Source organism: Anomalospiza imberbis, chromosome 28 (genome assembly GCF_031753505.1).
Source record: "Anomalospiza imberbis isolate Cuckoo-Finch-1a 21T00152 chromosome 28, ASM3175350v1, whole genome shotgun sequence".
In the NCBI taxonomy this organism is placed as follows: domain Eukaryota; kingdom Metazoa; phylum Chordata; class Aves; order Passeriformes; family Viduidae; genus Anomalospiza; species Anomalospiza imberbis.
In genome coordinates, this window is record NC_089708.1 from 816,171 (window position 1) to 835,979 (window position 19,809).

The 19,809-nt window shown below is 51.2% G+C and overlaps 1 protein-coding gene and 1 long non-coding RNA gene across 2 annotated transcripts in view; both read left to right on the forward strand.

The window, feature by feature from the left end:
• Nucleotides 1–19,809, forward strand: part of TTI2 (TELO2 interacting protein 2) — a 456,481-nt gene that overhangs the window by 43,586 nt on the left and 393,086 nt on the right. The gene's annotated exons all lie outside the window — the stretch shown is intronic.
• Nucleotides 978–9,648, forward strand: LOC137463466 (uncharacterized). Its single transcript, XR_010993927.1, has 3 exons — nt 978–1,257; nt 6,876–7,059; nt 9,591–9,648. It is a non-coding gene; the product is annotated as an uncharacterized lncRNA (long non-coding RNA).

Here is a 19,809-nt window from a genome sequence, read left to right on the forward strand (position 1 = left end):
TACAAATGACTGACATGCCTTCTTTATTGCCAGTTTCTTGAGTGCTATTGGACTGACTTCTCCCATTTTCACTGAATCTCCTCATTCTGCAAAGTAGGGCATCGACAAAATTTCACATCTCCTGCAAAGACTCAAACGCAGTGACACCCTCGCTGTGAGTCACCAGAGCCACTGAACGCTGTGGTTAGAGCAAACAAAGGTGAAGCTGTGCTCAGTGGGAAACGGGCAGGTTCCAGCACGTTCCTCTGCGTTTGTGCATGTGAGCAGCGACTGCTGAATCGCAGTGACTTCTGAATCACAGCGAGGTGATGATGCAGCTGTCATGTCCAGAGAGAACCTGTAACTGGCTTAGCAACCCAGCACAAAGGCTGTGGCTGCTCTTAATCCCTTAATTCACCTTAAACCAGCCTGAAAGCGAAGCTCTGTTCTCACAATGATTTACTGCGCTGACAGAGCCTTCAAGACTTTTTTATAGAGACAAAATTTCTGGGCACAGACAAGGCCCTGGAGGTGAACCAGCCACTCATGAGTGAGAGAAAGGACCTGGTGAGAGAAAGGACCTGAGTCCAGGCCCTGCTTGCAGCATGCTGGTGCACGTGTGGTCACTGCAGGAACCCCAAGAACATCCATTTTATTCCCTGTTTCCCAGGGACCTTCCTCTCCGTCTGCAGCAGCACAGTGTCCTTGGAGCAGAGCGCAGGGACAGGCGGATGGCAGAGAACAGCCAAGGAAAAGGTGCTCACTTGCACGAAGTCTGGGTTTACCAACCCCCAGCCAAATCTGGGGCTCAAACCAAGCCCCAGCTCGCTGCCCCCCAGCAGTCACAGCTGGGCTCAGCCTTTATCCAGGCTGACATTCCCATCACCACATCCCAAGGCTTTCCAGTGGTGGCCCTCAAAAACAGCAACAGAACCATATAAAAGTTTAGAGCAGAGCTTTATGTGAGGTTCCCAGAAAAACCCAACCCAAACAACCACCCCCAGCCCAGCCCTGGGTTTAGTCTGCGGGGTGGGAAGGGTTTCACCTCTGGGCAATGAGCTGTGGCAGCAGGAAGCCGCGTTGCCAAATACCTGCCACGCTTGCAGGGATGACAGGAATCCATCCCAACAACGACTGAAACAAAACAAAGCCCTGCACAGACACCTCAGCTTCGACACTGGAAGTGTTTATAACTGAGAGCCCACAGTCCTGATGTCCAGGAAAGCTGAGTGATTGCATCCTGGCATTCCTGCTGCCACAGAACAAACGGCGTGGCAGGTACAACTGGTAACAATTTTCTGAAATTACAGAAATTTCTCGTTGTTTTCTTTTTCCGTAGTTAATAGTTCTTTTGTCCCAGCTCTAGACATTTTGCTAATCAGTTTCTATCATATGGGAGCTATCAGCAGAGACAGTCAAGCCTGGGGATATGTAAAACCTTTCCATTGCCTGAAGAATCCAAGGAGACCTTTGACACTTGCCAAATTCCCTTGCAGGGGAAGGGTAAGGGAATAAACTCAGAGCCAAAATCTGCAAAGTTGTTTCTTCATCAGCCTTTAAACAGAATCTTAAAAGTTTCCTCTGCTTATGTCATGTTTTTATGGGGCAACATAAAACAACCGAGGGACTGCTTTGCTAAGGCCCCTTCTTTCTACCCTCTCCAGCCTCCTAGAAAAAGACAACCCCAAAACCCAACAAAAACCCACTCTGCCACTCATGAAGCCACGTGAGGAGCTGAGGGGAGGTGCCACAGCAGCTTCACAGTCCAACTCCTCTGTTCCCTTTCCGACTGAAACCAATTGGGGAAAGTGAACCAAGGCAATTGGAAGCAACAGGGCAGAACCCCCGGTGCGTGCTGCAGGGCTGAGCTGCCTCTGCTGCAGGCACAGAGAGCCCCTGGCACTGCTTTCACAGGGAATTGATCCCTGGAGCCATCCCTGAGCCCAGCTCTGCCCTGCTGAGGCTGCTCCTGCCGGGCTCCGGGCTGGGACAGGGAACAGGATCATCAATCCTCACGTGGGCCTGAATAAACCACCCCTGTGCCACTGCAACTGTATCAAATCTTCTCCAAAAAGTCACTTCGAGGTCACTGTTTTTGTCCAGTATTTCAATACATTAAATGCAATTACTTCATTGTTGATTTACCTGTCATTAGAGGCATGTGTTTGAACATGATTTATTGAGTGAGTTTTGTGCCAGTTGACTTGCAATAGATTGCACAATATTCAAAAAGGCTCATTTGCTTGGCATTACATTAGAAGCAGGGTGATTGCAACACAAAGCAATGTAAATGAGTTCTGAGAGGCTCCATCATTCATGTTGTCATGTACTGAATCCTATTATTATTTATTACCATAATTGTACTGTGTTTCCTGGGGCGATAAATTAGGACTGATGGGTCCCGCTGACAGCCAAGGACTGGACTCGCTCTATATAATTTAATAGGGATACTGTTGGATCTCTGCTCGGAGGAGACTTAGGCAGGAATTTAGTAACTAAGCAAAATCCTTTCTTAAAAAAATTAAAAATAAAATAAAAGCAGTGAGGTTCCCCTCACCCCCCTTCTCCCTTGGCAGCAATTTAAGTCTTGATAAAAGCTGCAGAGGAAATGGGAGCACTCTGTCTTTCATAATAGGATTGTTAAAAAAAATCACTGCCCTGTGTCACAATCTGTTTTCTGCTCCCTGCTGACAGGCAGCCTCCCGTGCTGGGAACGCGGGGACAGCCGATGGCTTAAAGGGACAGCGGGGACAGCTCCTGGCCCGCAGCACCAGCCCAGCCCCGCCTCCCCTGCCGCAGGAGCTGTTCCCAGGACGGCTCTGGGCAGCCGGGCAGGTTCTCCCCACACCTCACACCCAGGGGCACAAATGCCCCCAGACCCAGGCTTCCTTGAAGTCCTCAGAGGGGGCTGTCAATGGTCTGGGGGATGCCACCTCCCTCGGAGGGGCTCCCAGAGAGTTCCAGGGGTTCCCCTGAGCCCTCCTTCCAGGGATTCACCTGGAGCTTCCCTCCCAGGGATTCACCTGGAGCTCCCCTGCCAGGGATTCACCTGGATCTTCCCTTCCAGGGCTTCACCTGGAGCTCCCCTGCCAGGGATTCACCTGGATCTTCCCTTCCAGGGCTTCACCTGGATCTTTCCTTCCAGGGATTCACCTGGAGCTCCCCTGCCAGGGCTCTGCAGGCAGCCCAAAGCTCTGAGGGACTCTGTAGTTGAGATCCTGGGGATATTTTCAGCATCGCTTTGGTAACAACCTCCCAGCTCAGCCCTGCTCTCTCTGCTGGAGCTTCCTTCCCATGCCCTGGAATTCTCAAGGCCTGAAGGGCCAGGGTAGGACTCAGACAGCACCAAAACCCCTCTGGAGAGCAAAGGCAGCGCATGGGTGGGACCACAGCTCCAGTACCCACCACCTGTTGGAACTGAGGAGTTCCCTCCTCCTAACCCTGGGTGCTCCAGAGCGCAAAGCACAAAGATGAGACACAAAACGCAGCTCTTCTTTTATATTCGGGCGCCAAAAGCTCTGAGCGGGACAACTACAGGGGAAATGGAGAAAGAATGTCTGAGGTTCTGATATTTAGATTAAGATTCAACAACAAAATTCTTCTTTCCAAGCTTTTAAACACCACCAATACTCATTTTTTCTTCTACAGTTCTTGTAAAGACACTCAGAGTTGCAGAACCTCAGAACTGTTGGGCTAGAACAGGTTAATGGTCCCTACAGTCCTGTATGTTGTATTTGTGAGCAACCAAATGTCCATAAATCCTCCTAGTGGACAATTTTATGGAATAATCAACACATCAGGGATATTTCCTTCTAACCTTCCCTGAGTTAGTGACTGGCTTATGCCCTGAGGCATGAGAGCTTATTGACTGGATCCATCTCTTGTTCAAGTCAATAGTTATCTGTCAATTCAGGTCAATCCAAATGAGATTTTATTGACAGGAGAAGCTACACAAAATGTTGCCAAAGTGTGAGAAAATGACAAGGCACCCCTACCTTCCTCAAGCCATCTGTCAGCGAGAGAAACAACCTGCACTGGTTTTACAGAGAGACCAACTCGTAGCTCCATTGAACAGAAATCGTCCTTGATTTGGCTCCATCGACTTAATTGAGCTGAGCTCTGCTCAGCACAAACAAGATCCATCCCGTGCCTCCACGGCCACCGTCAGGAGGAGCACGAGTGCATTAAGAGGTTGCAAAGCCATAATGGTGTTAGAAAGGAGGCAGTGCAGTGATCCTGCGCTGGCAGAGGGCAGAGCTGCACCCACAGCTGCTGGCCTGGGCTCCCCCCTGTCCCTGCTGCTGCAGCCCTGCTCTCCCACCCTGCAGACACATGAGCCTTGTCACTCACACATCAAAGGCGCTCTGTGCTCAACCCCTCGCAGCAGTGACACATTTTTGGCCTGGCACAGCACATTAATAGAGCTCGCTGTCAAACATGGGGCTTGCAGACAATGTGGGGATTGTCCAGGCTGATGGGCAGATCACCAGGTAATGTGATGCAAGAGCTATAAAATATCTCAAAGACACCAGCAAAAACCACAGAGCCCGGGTTAGAAGAGAGCCTTGTGGTTTGTGGGGATTTTTTTTTGCTATAAATTCTGGAACAGACCCTGGCATAGGACTCGGTGGGGTTTCCAAACCCAGCCTGGTTTGACAGGCACATTTCTTTGAGTTGTGCAGTGTTTCCTTTCCTGCTACAGTGTCTCCTTCCCAGCACATTCTCCCCATCCTTCACTTCATTGCTTGGAACAAATGCCAGGCCCAGTCCAGGTGTTCTTGTGGCACCAGGGACAGGGTTTGAACTCCCCCCTGTGCAGGTACTGCACTGTTCATTGGAGTGTCGCACCCCAAACCAAACAGGCTCTGCCCAACCTGGCACCTTCCAGGCCATGACTGAGCTCCAGGAGCCCTTTGGCTCCAGCCCTGTGGTCACTGCATGTCCATCAGTGAGGGTCAGCCCCGGTGACCTGGCCTTGGAGTGACACTGGTGACACAGCAGAGGCACCACACCCCCTGAAGGGCTGGTTGTGCTGCTTTGGTGAGCTCCCAGAAATCCATCCATCCATCCATCCATCCATCCATCCATCCATCCATCCATCATCCATCCATCCATCCCTCATCCATCATCCATCCATCCATCATCCTCCATCCATCCATCCATCCATCCATCCATCCATCCATCCATCATCCTCCATCCATCCATCCATCCATCCATCCATCCATCCATCCATCACTCCATCACTCCATCCATCCCTCATCCATCCATCATCCATCCATCCATCCATCCATCCATCCCTCATCCATCCATCCCTCATCCATCATCCCCCATCCATCCATCCATCCATCTATCATCCATCCATCCATCCGTCCATCCATCCATCCATCCATCCATCCATCCCTCATCCATCCATCATCCATCCATCCATCCATCCATCCATCCATCCATCCATCATCCATCCCTCATCCATCCATCCATCCATCCATCATCCATCCATCCATCCATCCATCCATCCATCCATCCATCACTCCATGCCCCATCCATCCATCATCCATCCATCCATCCATCATCCATCCATCCATCCATCCATCCATCCATCATCCATCCATCATCCATCCATCATCCATCCATCCATCCATCCATCATCCATCCCTCATCCATCCATCCATCCATCCATCCCCCATCCATCCCTCATCCATCCATCATCCATCCATCCATCCATCATCCATCCATCCATCCATCCATCCATCCATCCATCCCTCATCCATCCATCATCCATCCATCATCCATTCATCCATCCCTCATCCATCCATCCATCATCTATCCATCTATCCATCCGTCATCCATCCATCCATTCATCCATCCATCCATCCATCCATCCATCCATCCATCCATCCATCCATCCATCATCCATCCATCCATCATCCATTCCTCTATCCATCCCCCATCCATCCATCCATCCATCCATCCATCCATCCATCCATCACTCCATGCCCCATCCATCCATCATCCATCCATCCATCCATCCATCCATCCATCCATCCATCCCCCATCCTTCCCTCCATCCATCCATCCTTGCCCCCCCCCAGGACCATTCCCGTTCTCCTGATTGCAGGATGAATATCTGGAGCGTGTCCCTGTCACTTTTGGCCATTTCCAGCAGCACAGCAGCCGCTGGTCCCCGTCTCTTCCTTTCAGAGCCGTTTGCAGCTGAGCCATTTGGAGTGGCCGATGGATCTGAATGCAGCATTTACAGCCGTGTCCACTCCCGGGCTCTGAGGCACATCCACCTCCCCTGCAGCACACAGCCTCCCTCTGCTGCACTGCCCACCCGAGCTGGGAGTGGGGACAAGGGAAGGAACACTGAAAGGGAACACTTTCACTCACTCTGAAAGGGAAGGATGAGGAGGTTGTTTCTGCCTCTTTTGTAGAGCACATGTCCCCAAATCTCTGTTACTGTCAGCACAGACCCCTCTCCCCAGTCATGCACTTGTTTAGGCTCTGATCCTTTCATTAACAGTGGAGAAATGCGGGCCCTTACATCTGTTAGCAAGCATAATTCTAGACAAATACAACTTCCTATCAAATAAGCCTGCAATAAATGTTTCATGAACAGAACCCTTCAATAGAACTCCCAACACTAATTTAATGAGAAGTATCAAATGAATTTTTTTTTTATTCTGATATCTCCCCTGAGACAAATGATACTTTGCAGGCCTATTTTTAACAAATGAATTATTGACTTAAACTGGCACAATTAATCACAATATAATGGGATCAGGGGATGTTAGAGGCTCATTCAGCACGGCAGATGATGAGTACTGACTCTTCCAAGAAATGAGGCTCTTTAATCACTCCCAGATTAACAGCTACATGCTTTCAAATTTCAATCACAGGGAACTGCCAGTGTGGAATGAAAAGGGCCCACTCCAGCAGGAGCAAAGGAAGCAGGAGGATTTCTCACCCCATTGGAGCCCTGCTGCTTGTTGTCTCAGAAATAGGCACCCAACTTCCCTGGGGAAAGGACAGGATCTAAATTGTGCTGCATTTCCAAGAGTATTTCCTCCCAGTCTTCATCAGGTAAGAATTTGGTTCCAGGACAGAGCTCATAACCCCTCAGGCTGTTTAACACCTGCCCTGGAGGGAAAATCTTCAGGGCTTAATAGAAAAAACCCTCTTAATTAACCCCTCCTTGCTAGGAACACTGTTTTCTGAAACTTTTGGGTGTTCCTGCCAGAGGTTCCTGCCTTCACTGCACCCCACAAGCACTAAAGGTGTTGGTTGGAATTGTTTTCTCTTCCTTCAGGTTTTACCTGAGAGCGTGGAACGGTCTCCACAAGGATTTCACTGCAGGAGAAGCATCCAGATTATCCTCCTGATACAGACCCCCCTCCAAGTGCTTCAGCAGGGAGAGGTGCCAGTTTTGTGTCCCCTTGAAGCTGAGGAGAGTTCCCCAGCCAGCTTTGCTGTGCCCACCACGAGGCATCAACAGCTGCACGTCCTCAAGCGAGGAGGAAACCCTGCATCTCCTGTGATGCTGAAATCCACCCAGGGAAGGAGGATGGCTATTTGCAATGGGAAAGCAGTGGGAAAGAGGCTGGGAAGGTGGCAGATGCAGTGGGTTGTGCCAGACTTTTTCAACAAGTCTCACTGTCTGCAAGGCAGAGCGAGGAGATGGGAGCTGAGACGGGAGCGAGCCCTGGCTGTGCTGGAACGTGCCTGAGCTCCTCAGAAGCAAATCTGCTGTGCCGTGGGGCAGCTCCTGGGGCTCTGGCACCCAAAATCTCCTCTCTGCTTGAATTGATAGGCCTGTGAGAGCGGCAGGGCTGGTGGGGCAGAGGTCCTGTGCTCCCTGTGCTGGAGGAAGCGCAGGGATGTTTGCAGCAGTGCTGGGCACGTTATCATCCGCTGGTTCCATTTAACAACTTCTCACAACATATGCAGTTTACATTACGGTATCCTGCACATGTAGGCTTTGGCTGGGAATATCCTCCAGAGCTCGGGATTTATGGCCATGCAAATGCTCAGGGAGGCAAGGAGCAGGCCTGCCAAAGCGGGGAAAAGGAAAGCCTCCTTTGTTCCTGCTTCTGGATCACGTTAACCCCAGCCCTGCCGTGCTGCAGCACAGGGAATGCTGCTGCTCGTTCTTTCCACAGCAATTCCCCAAATACCAGCATCTCACACGCATTTCCTTGGCTTCCATGGGCAGCTGGAGCTGGGCCTCTGAGAAAATATCTGCTTTCAGCCAATCTGTCTTTTCCTTTCTCTGCAGGCCTGGCATGACAACAGGCCTGGCTCTGTCATCGCTCCCCAGCCCTGCATCCCTTGGGGGAGTCTCTGGAGTCCCAGCAGTGCCAGCAGTGCCCTCGGGGCAGCAGAGCAGCTGCTGTGGGCAGAACTGCACGGGCATGGGACGAAGAGTTTGTTCTTAGTGCCCCTCTCCATCATTTCAGGGAAAAAAATTGGGAGAAAAGTTCAGTGTGGCATAAGAAGAGGATTGAAGAGAATCTCTCTGTCCATCCTTTCAGCGTAGAATCTGAGAGTCATGGGATGGTTTGGATTGGAAAGATTTTACAGCTCAGCTCATCCCATGGCAGGGTCAGGGCAGGGACACCTTCCACTGTCCCAGGCTGCTCCAAGCCCAGTCCAGCCTGGCCTGGGATCCTGCCAGGGATCCAGGGGCAGCCACAGTTTCTCTGGGCACCCTGTGCCAGGGTCTCACCCCTCACAGGGAGGAATTCCTGCCCAAAATCCCATCTAAACCCTCTGTCGGTCCATGTGAAGCTGTTCCCCCTCATCCTGTCCCTCCAGTTTCAGGGCAATCAAACCTCAATCCCAAGGTTCCCATGGATACACAGTGAGGATCATTATCCCTCCTTGCCCAGCTAATTACCTGGGGCCCAATTACCTGGGCTCTGGGCTTGTGGCCCCCTCGTTGCCCTTGCCCAGCTCTGGCCACTGCCCAGGGCTGTGGCCCGGGGGAATTGCAGGTCTGAAAAAGGCACAGAAACCCCAAGAGCTGCAGCTCCAGGACCTCCATTTCCTGTTAGGGCACAACCAATAAAGGCCCAAGCACAGCAGCAATCTGTCACCTGTCAGCTGGGGCAAAGCTGGCGGGAAATGAATTCTCAAGTGCAATTTCAGCAGCCTGTTGATCCAGAAGCAGGGAATGGTGGGGATGGATCCCATGGGAACGGGACCTGGGTGTTTCCTCCCTGCCTGCTTTTCACAGCCAAGGCTCGGCCTGCCACAACGTCACAGCACACCTGAGTAATGTTGGAACTGCAAAATCATGGGATGGCTGGGGTTGGAAGGGACCTTAAGGACTGTGTCCTTCCATGCCATGGGCAGGGACACCTTCACAGGAGCAGGTGGCTCCAACCTGGCCTTGAACCCTTCCAGGTGTGAGGAATCCACAACTCCTCTGGGAAACCCGTGCCAGGGCCTCACCACCCTCACGGGAAAGATTTTCCTCCCTATATTTCATCTCAATCTACCCTCTAATTTTGCCTTTTCTGGAGCTGTTTTCAGTGCTAGGCTGGATTATCAGTGCACGCAAATGAAGAGATTTTCATGGATTTAGGCGGTGCAATCTCATTTTATACCCACAGGTAACAGGAAGAGCAGTGGCCCCATGGAATAGGAGGGTAAAAGCAGCAAGAAAGGGACATCCCCAGATTCAGAGGCCTGTGAGCTTTCAGCTAAGAAAGGGAAGCAACTTTATGCTCTTTGGGAATGTTTATTATTGCAACAGTTCAAAAATGAAATCGCGTATTTGTGAGAAAAATATGGTTGAAGTTGTTCCTGTGCGGGTAGAAATGACCCACATTCCTACTTCTCTCTTAATTTTTTAATAAGCTGATTCATTCCCTGCATGACATCATTGCATGTTCATACCTTTATCAAAAACATTAATAAAATATTCACTTGTATTTGTTTACCAAAAATGCCTTTTATGAAGATGAAATATTTCTAAAATCTGCTCATTTATGTTTTTCACCAAGCAATATACTAAAAAAAAACAAAACATAATTTGTGTTGGTGAAACTCAAAGAATTTTGACAGCAGCAACAACAACTTGTTTTGTGAAAATCGCTTTTGAGGCGGAAAAAAAGCAACTCTTTTAGACGCCACCATTAAATATTATCTATTTTTTAAACCAGCCTGTTCGGTGCCTGCTCCTCGCTGAACGCTGTGTTCTTGATGCCATTTGAGGCATCGGAGCACAGCAAGCAGGACAGGCAAAGTTTTGCTACAGAAACCGCAATTAGTTTTGGCATGTTGTTCACATAAATATAAATAAATATAGATCTAAATATCTAGATCTAAATATCTATATCTATATAAATACAAACATATAAATATAAATAAACCATATAAATATAGACATATAAATATAACTGTAAATTTAAATATAAACTTACAATTGCTCATGGTGTGTTAGTCACATAAATGTAAATAAATATATTTATTTATATAAATTAAAATAAAATAAAAATTAAAACCTGCAGTTGCTCGTGGTGTGTAATTCATTTCCTGATTGTTTATGAGAACACAAAATGGAGCTACTGAGCAAAGAAAGGCCCCCTTCCCCTACCCTTGTCCTGCAAATGAACTGGTTTTGTGCAGCAAGCTGGGGCTGGGCTGGCAGGCACCGCCTGGCTCCCAGGAGCACACTTGGCTCCCTACAACCCTGCAGAGAATCCACACTTCTCCTGACTGACAGGTGCCACGGCGATCAATAAGGGCAGAGAAAACAGTCTGAATCCGCAGCTGAAGTTGCTGTTAGACAATTTTGGCAAACAAAGGCAAGTCCCCGCTGCCGGCAGTGAGTGACACGGGCATTGTCACGCCGTGATCGATCCCAGCCCGGCACAGCCCGGGAACCAGCTGGCCCCGGGGCCAGCAGCGTGTGCCTGCAGAGGGCACCGGCAAGGATCGGGCACAGGGGACTGACTTCATCCGCCAGCAGGTGTTAAGTGAATTCCTCCAAAAGGACAAGATTCCTTCTTGTGCTGGCTTTGGGATGAATTAGCACGAATTCATAATCCATAAATCCTGGTGGCAGCGGAACAGCATCCCTCCTGTTGTTATTTATTTTGAGATTTTCACTGGGGCAATAGCTTTACGTTTGACATTTATATAGGTCACAGTGAGCTAATAGCCATCTGCCATCTGGGGACTTTTATAATGAACATTGCAGAAGACTATGAAACAATCTCTGGCATTTCCGATGCGAGCAGAAGCTGAAATAGGGTTGATCTTTACAATATGCTCTGCTGTCTCTGCTCAGGTCTGCATTAGTCATTTGCCTGGCCTTGCTACACTCGCACACGCGCTTGCACATATGGGGAGGGTGGGTTCAGCGTTTAATACCAACAGTTAATCACCAGGCGCATGAAAAACACCCAATACCTTCCTGCACGGCTGTAAAAGGCCCCAGTTCACCTGAAAACTCTTCATACACCTCAGAAATCTTGATGAGCCCGCAGCGCATCAATAAAACAGGCACAGAGACAGCTCCAACGCTGACCTGGCTGTAGTGTGTCCACGGGAAAGCTCTGCTGCGAGGTCACAGCCTTCCCTCAGCACAGCCTCGCTCCCTGCCCCCCAAAACACATCCAGGCTGAACAGAAACGGGTAAGAATGGGCAGAATTCCTAGGGAAACACCCCCAGACAGGAGCTGGGGCACAGCAGGCCCTGCTCCATCCCAGCCTTGGGGCGGAGAACCAGCCCCGACCATTTCCCAGGTACCAGGTGCACCCAGGGTTGGAAGCAACAGAGCCATCTCTGCAGGTGCTGTCCTCACCCTGAGGAGCACAGCCTAGAGCTCCTCCTGGGCAGGACAGCCCCTGCCACCTCCCTGGAGCTGGCTGGGATGGGAACACCTGCACTGCCCGGCACCTGCGGGCACCGTGCTGGGGTCAGCAGCTCCTGCAGAGCTGGGCAGTGAGAGAAGCAGGGCTGGGCAGTGAGAGAGGCAGGGCTGGGCAGCACTGCCTTGCTGAGCTGTGCAAGCCACCTCCAGGAGCTGTGAGCCAGCCCAGGTGTCCTGAATTTCAGGTCAGCACTTTGAGAGCGAGGCTGGCCCTTCTCCTGTACCCACACAGGGTTTGTGCTGCACCAGGGCTGTGGGAAAGGGCACGATGTGCTCAGTCATAGGAGAATATCCCAATATCCCATCTCAATTAGTCACTCTTCAAAAAGCCTCCTCGGGGGGCCGGGCTCCTTAATGCTGCATGTTCCTCCTCAGTTCCCCAAGCCTCCCCAGGCCCCGGGGTAATAAATTACATTTGTCTGTGCTGCAGCAGCAGCAGCAGCCTGTCCGAATCCTCCTTTCCATGACTCAACTCATGATGAAATGCCTATTTCCTGGTGCTGAGATCTGTGAAAATTGGTCTTTCCAACCTCTCTCCCAAGGGCTGTGCCTCAGCCAAGTGTCCGGGCGTCCCTTTGATCAGAGGAGCTCTCTGCCTTCCCCATGCCCTGGTACCGACGCCTGCTCCTGGGGTGTTTATTAATTGTATTTTGTCTCCCAAGGACGGCACACAGAGCGCATTTGAAATCCAATCCCCTCTCGTGGGGCTGTGGGACAGGAACCAGGGGGTGCCTGAGCACTGCCCAGGTTTTGACCTGGTCCTGGAAGGACTCAGGTTACTGAAAACGCCGCGCTGGCTCCCACAGGCATCAATCTTCTGGGCTGTGACCTCTGCAGAGTTCGGCTGGTGACAGCTTCAGGAGCTCCAGGCTCAGCTGCCGCCACCAAGGCTGATGGGCAGAGGGGCAGGCCGACGGAGAGGGGCCTGGCGCGTCCAGTCCAGCTTCCCCACTTCCAGCAGCATTCCCAGCCGCTGCTCTGCCTCTGTCCAGGTGTGGCAGAGCTGTGGGGACACTGTGGGGACACTGTGGGGACACCTGGCAGCCCCTCGTGGCTCCAGCGCTGACCCTCAGTCTGGCAGAGCTGCCCCTCACTCAGCCCCGGCCCTGCCTCATCCCGTCCCTGCTCCCTGCACTCCCTCCCAGCGCTGCCCCCGGTGTCAATCACACCTATTTTAATGTGTTAACTTTCTAAATCCACTTTTGTGCTCACTTAACAATGAGCTGCTTTGATCAGGGTAATACCAGCAAAACCAACAAACCCGAGCCCTCCGCCCCTCCCCTGGAGCAGAGCTCACCAGGCCTCGGCCTTGTAAAACCAAAGCAATTGCAGCCTTTAATTTTATTTCCTTTATGTTCAGGCCGTTAGGTGCTGGTTCTGATTAGGGACATTCTGAGCAGGAATAAAGCTATTTTAAATAAAAACCATGTTGAGCTCTGGGGGCAGGGGGGAAAAAAGCACAACCTCATCAATTTTGAAGGGTCTGGCAGGGCTGATCCTGCCAGCCCAGGCCCTGAGCAGGGAAAATACACTTTTCTGGAGTGTGTCACTCTTAGCCCAGGTGCCAGCCACGGGAGAGAGCTGCTGTGTGCACTGTGACACCGCACAGGGCGCCGTGGCAGGCTCAGGGGACAGCTCAGGGCCAAGCACTGCGTCCTGCTCGGCTGGAGCAGGTCTGGCAGCCCCAGCCCTGCCTGTGCTTTCCGAGCAGCTCCTGCTCCCCGGGGCTCCGGGCAGCCTCATCTCTGCTCTCACCTCTGTGTCACTGCTGTTTGTCCCTCTCGGTGTGTTTGTGCTCTCCCTCTGACCTCCTTCACCCCTCGGTGCCAGCATCGAGCTGGAGCTGAGCACCTGCTCCTCGGGAGGAGCTGCTGGGACCTCTCGTGGGTCAGGGCTCACGCTGGTGAAGGAGACAAGGAGGTAAAAGCAGGAGCTTGTTCCTGGGGAAGAGTTCATGAACGTGGCCTGACTGAGAGTGCTGAAACCAGCACAGGCTGCTGGGAATGCACCAAAATGCCTCACGTGGGGTTATTTTTATTAATTATTTTAACCATGGTTAGAGGCAGAGTGAAATGGCTGCATTGGGACCAAGACTAAGGAGTCTCTGCCTCTGGCTCAACCAGTTTCAGTCTTTTCCCTCTTGGAATTTTTAGTGTGACACAATTTCATTAAGCAGAGCTTAATGACAGACAATGTGGCAGTTTCACAAAGGGGGAGTTTCCAGGTGCTGGGACTGACCCTGATGTTGCTGCAAAACTTCAACAGACATCAGAGCTCTTTGAGCAAAACTCTTTTCTGTTCTTTCCCTGATCCTCGTTTCTGATGGAATCAGTGTTTTCCCTGTGATAGACACAGATGGCCTGGCAGCACCTCCAGGGAGCTTTGTGGGATGGAAACCTCTCCCCAGGCCCTGAGGGTGAGTCCTGGAGCAGCAGGACCTCCCTGCCCCGAGTGCTGGGCAGGCCCCGGCTGCTGGGCAGGGGGTGCAGCAGAGCAGGGCACCCACACGGGCTCCAAAACGTTCATTTATTCCCCCAGTATGTGAATCTGTATCAACATGCTGGAGCTGTGGCTTTCTTCCCAGCCTGGGGAAGGCCGGCACCCTCTGGAGCCACTGCGGGTCCCGTGGCACCCCAGGCCCAAGGGCAGGGCTGGGCTTTCAGCACCTGCCTGGCCCCTTTACAGACAAATGCCAGGGAAATCCCTTCAGCAGCCCTGGGCAAGCCCTGGGAGCCCGCCTGTGCGGTGCAGGGGGTGCAGAGGCACTGCTGCAGTGCCCTGTGCCACCAGGCCAGCATCCCTCCATGGCAGGCCCGGCACCGCAGTGACAGCTGTGAGATGAGTGAATAACCTAATCGAGCCATTAAAAGAAACAGAAGCCCTCTGCCCTGTTTGATTTCTCTCTATAATGATGTAAAGTGCACTTTAATGGAGTCAAAGTGGTCCTGGGCCATTCTTGTTAAGGCCGTTTGATGCAGTGCTATTGAGTCCCAGTGCTCGCCTTCATTACCTCCCTCCTGCATTGTACTCCAGACTTCCCCACAGCCTCTCTGCTGCCACAGCCCCTTGCCTGCATTTTGTCTACATAAATTAGACCTTGTGCAGCATATTGGCCTGTCAGGGGACTAGGAAGAAACTGTATATTGTTTCTGGCATTCCCGGGCCCTTCTGCCCCTGACATCTGCTGTGTTTGTGACAGGGAATACATTCCTGACTCATTATCCGGGCAAGCGGAATCCCTCCCTGACAGCACCATTAATCAGAATCAAGCAGTCCAGCAAATAAAAAAAAAAAAAAGGGAGAGAGAAGAAGAAAAAGAAAGCAAGCAAAGAAAAGAGACAGTTCCTAACTTTCACTTCTGTGTCATTCCAGTGTCTGGACAAGTAGCAATCCATCTTGCTGAGTGACAGCTCTGATGGATGGCATTATTTATGCTTTTGTGTATTAAAAGATAGTTCTGGCACTGGCTTGTCACTCACCAGAGATTTGAAAAAAGTTGAAATTTAATTTGAAGGAAAAGAGGGCAAAGATCAGAGGATGCTGGCTGGGGAGTTGTGCCTGGGAGGGACGGAGATTGTAGCGGAGGGGACATGGCAGAGGTGTGGGGATGGTGCAGGGCTGCCCTGCAGGCACAGAGATCTCTGTTTCTCGGGGTGGATGGGGCTCTCCAGGGCCCAGGGGTCTGTGTTGACACAAACAGGTTTGATGTTCCTTGGAGGGATCATCACTAAGGGGTGAGACAGACATATGCTTAACTTTCTGTCCCTAATTTGTGAGTGTTTGTGTACACAAATATGATTAGATATGCACATATGTATGGTGTCTGCAGCAGGGGGGCTTCCTATGCACATGTGTATTTACACAAATTAATTTCAAATACAGGCTTTTTGTCCCAGCACACACATCTTCAGCAGAAAACACTTCCCTAAGTATCGACACACACACACACACACACACACACACACACACACACACACACACACACACACACGAAGACCGTCACTTGGGCGGGTGAAAAATGCACCCACGTTTTTCATTTCTCCCTCTTAGGAAATGCTCACTCACACTGTTTGTCAGTCAGCTGGAGTACAGAGCAAGGGCAATATTCCCGGGGAGCTGCTTTGTCCTGACCCATTCCTAAACTCAGAATCATCCATGTCTTTGTTTAACTGTGCTGGCACCAAGGGGTCTGTACAGCCCCAGGGGTCTGTACACCTGTCCCACAAGGTGTGCAAACACCACAGCACGGGCAGGATGTTTGGGGGTACCAGGGGAGACCTGCAGGTCACGCTCACTTCAGGAACAGACAGGTGAATCCCAAATTGCTGATTCTGGGTGTTAATGCTCCATGCTCAGAGTGAACAGGGAAGACTTACCTCATCTGGGGACCGTGGTTAATTTAGCAAAGGGCATTGTGTGAATAAGGCATCTCAAACTCAGGTGTCAGCCTTAATTAATGGTATTTCCAGCCCTGACCAACCCATGCTTTTGACCTGAGAAAACATGAAACAACCAGAAACCCCACTCCTGTTATTTATCACTTTTGTTGGAGATGACCCATCTTTTGGCTATTGGGACAAACATCTGCTGTGGAACCCATTAGCCAGCAATGAGCATTTGTTCCTAATTAATACAAATTTGTTTCCTTCCCCAGTCCCAGCAGGTCCCAGGTCCCCTCTCCTGGGCTACTGGCAGCAGCAGCATCACCCAGCTACACCTCCAGAGCCTGAGAGCAGCTCTGGAGTCTGCAAATGCAGGGCAAAGCCCAGCACTGCAAATGCAGGACAAACCCAGCACTGCAAACCCAGCACTGCAAACCCAGGACAAGCCCAGCACTGCAAACCCAGCACTGCAAACCCAGGACAAACCCAGCACTGCAAACCCAGGACAAACCCAGGACAAACCCAGCACTGCAAACCCTGGACAAACCCAGGACAAACACATCACTGCAAACCCAGTACTGCAAACCCAGCACTGCAAACCCCGGACAAACCCAGCACTGCAAACCCAGGACAAGCCCAGGACAAACCCAGCACTGCAGACCCAGCACTGCAAACCCAGGATAAACCCAGGACAAAACCAGCACTGCAAACCCAGCACTGCAAACCCAGCACTGCAAACCCAGGACAAACCCAGCACTGCAAACCCAGCACTGCAAACCCAGCACTGCAAACCCAGGACAAACCCAGCACTGCAAACCCAGGACAAGCCCAGGACAAACCCAGCACTGCAAACCCAGGACAAGCCCAGGACAAACCCAGCACTGCAAACCCAGCAGTGCAAACCCAGCACTGCAAACCCAGGACAAACCCAGCACTGCAAACCCAGGACAAACCCAGCACTGCAAACCCAGCACTGCAAACCCAGGATAAACCCAGGACAAAACCAGCACTGCAAACCCAGCACTGCAGACCCAGCACTGCAAACCCAGGATAAACCCAGGACAAACCCAGCACTGCAAACCCAGCACTGCAAACCCAGGACAAACCCAGCACTGCAAACCCAGCACTGCAGACCCAGCACTGCAAACCCAGGATAAACCCAGGACAAACACATCACTGCAAACCCAGCACTGCAAACCCAGGACAAACCCAGCACTGCAAACCCAGGACAAACACATCACTGCAAACCCAGTACTGCAAACCCAGCACTGCAAACCCAGGACAAACCCAGCAGTGCAAACCCTGCTGGGGCTCCAGGAGCTGTGCTGACTTGCAAGCCTAGCTGGATTGTCACCACAGGATCCCAGAATTCTGTGATTTTGTGAGCTCCAGGAGTGACTTGCAGGCCCAGCTGGATAGTTGCCATCATCCTGCACTCCTTTCCCTTCCTGGGGATCCTGGCTCTCCCCTTCCCACCCGCTGGGGTTTGTCATCATTTGGGAATAACTCTATTCCTGGACTGAGCAGGATGGACACTCAGGGAATGCTGGCACCTGGAGCCCTCCAAAACCCCAAAGGCCCAGCCCAGGGTCATCCCAGTGCTGATCTGTGCAGAACAAGGCACTGTGTCTGGAAAGGTTCCCTGCCAGGATGACATCACAGCAATCCCAGGCAATGAGCTGTCCCTTCAGGGTGTGAAGCTGTGGAATAAACCTTATTCTTTCAAGATCCAGAGCTTAAATTTCAAAGTGAGATGTGTGTGTAATCCCCTCAGGCTGCTTTGAAAGCCCAGCCGGTGTTTGCAGAAGGAACTGGTCATTTTTCTACTTGAGGTCTCAGCAAGGCAGAGCCTGGGGATTGGCTTTTTTAAAATGTTGATACCATGAAATTGCAGTTGGCTGGGGGGGAGGGAGGGAGGGAGGAAGGCTGCAGTTAGTGCAGAAATATGTGCAGGGGTTTGTCTTCACTGGCTCCAGAGGGAGAAGTGGGGCTGCTCCAGGAGGAAACACAATAATCATCACTCAGAAGGGCCAGCACAGCAGAGAGGACAGTCTGTCTCATCTGTCAATCCTGCTTTATCCATTTTCTTGCACTCTCCTGGGCAATGAAGACGTCCCAGGCCAGACCTCAGCCAGGGCACACGGTGCAAACATTCGTGGCTGTGCCGAGGACGATTCCTACCCTGTAAAGATCTGCCCCTTGATCTCCAAAGCCAAAGGAACAGAAGCTCCTGCGTTTGCAGCGGGGTGGTTGGAACGTTTAATTCGATTCTGTCGTCTGTCAGAACAGCAGGCAGAGGGGAGGAATGTACTGGTGTCATATGGAAACCACGGCTCGATGACGGACAAAATTAAATCCTTGCATTTGGACATAAACCATGGTAACACAAAATATGCAGCGAGTCAGGCTTGCTTTTCAGTGCTGAAAACACAAGGCCCCACTTGGCAGGCTGAGGAGGGGATATTAGTCAGATTTAGACATGGTTTTCTTTGTTTTATTGAAGGATAAATAATTATGTGCTGAGATATTCCAGACTCATGTTAACACAGCTCTGTGTGAACCACAGCGGAGGATGCTGTGAGAATGGGAAGGACTGAAGGTCCTTTCGCCTACAAACTCTCTGGGAATTCTGGAAAAGCTTTGTGATTTGCTTCTAGAAAACAACCCCAAAGTTTGCTCACAAAACACAGAATCACGGAGTTGTTTAGGCTGGAGAAAACCTCTGAATTATCGAGTCCAGCCCTTTCCCAGCACTGCCAAGCCCACCAGCAGAATCTGACATGCTGATCTCCATAAATCAAACCTTCCAAGCATTTTCTTCCCTGACATTCCTGAGTTACTACAGATTCAGGGTATCCATGTGGCCCTGCAGGGTCAGCTCCATCTGGGGAGCCCTGGCAGCAGCTGCTGGGCCCCCCCACGCCCCCGGGCTCCCAGGCCAGTGCCAGTGACCAGCTCTGGCCCACACACAGAGATTTTGGGGGAAGTTTCGTTATGATGTGGGAGCACTTCTGCCTTGATTGAAAGAAATGTCTGTGCAGAACAACAGACAAAACCAATTTGTCACAACCCTTTCCTCTCTCAGAGCTAGGATCCTGACAGAGATTTATTGAACGCACCCAAATGTGCTGAACAGCTCACAGTGACACTCAGCAAACCCATGTTCTGCCTCACTTCTCCCAGGGGCTGCTCCTGCTTTCTGGTTCAGGTGAAACCCCAATGTGAGAGCTGCCCCCGCTGGACCATCCAGAGTGTTCTAGCCCTGTCCCATTGCCACACTCTTCTGTTTATCTTCACCTCATGGCACAGGAGCTGCTCTGGTTCTGGTTTGGGTTTTGACCACCCCTCTTCTCCCCCCGCCCCAGCATCCCCACCCCAGCTGCTGCTCCCAACGTGATTTATGAGCTCTTGCACAGTGAAATCTGCATTTCTGGTGCCTGCCAGCACTAATGGAGCATGCAGAGGTCTGACAATATTGACTGATCTTAGTCACTCATGTTTCTCTTTCCTGATCAGCCTCCTCTGCTGCCAAGAGAATTTTAAAAGAAAAAAGTGGAAGGTGAAAGGCA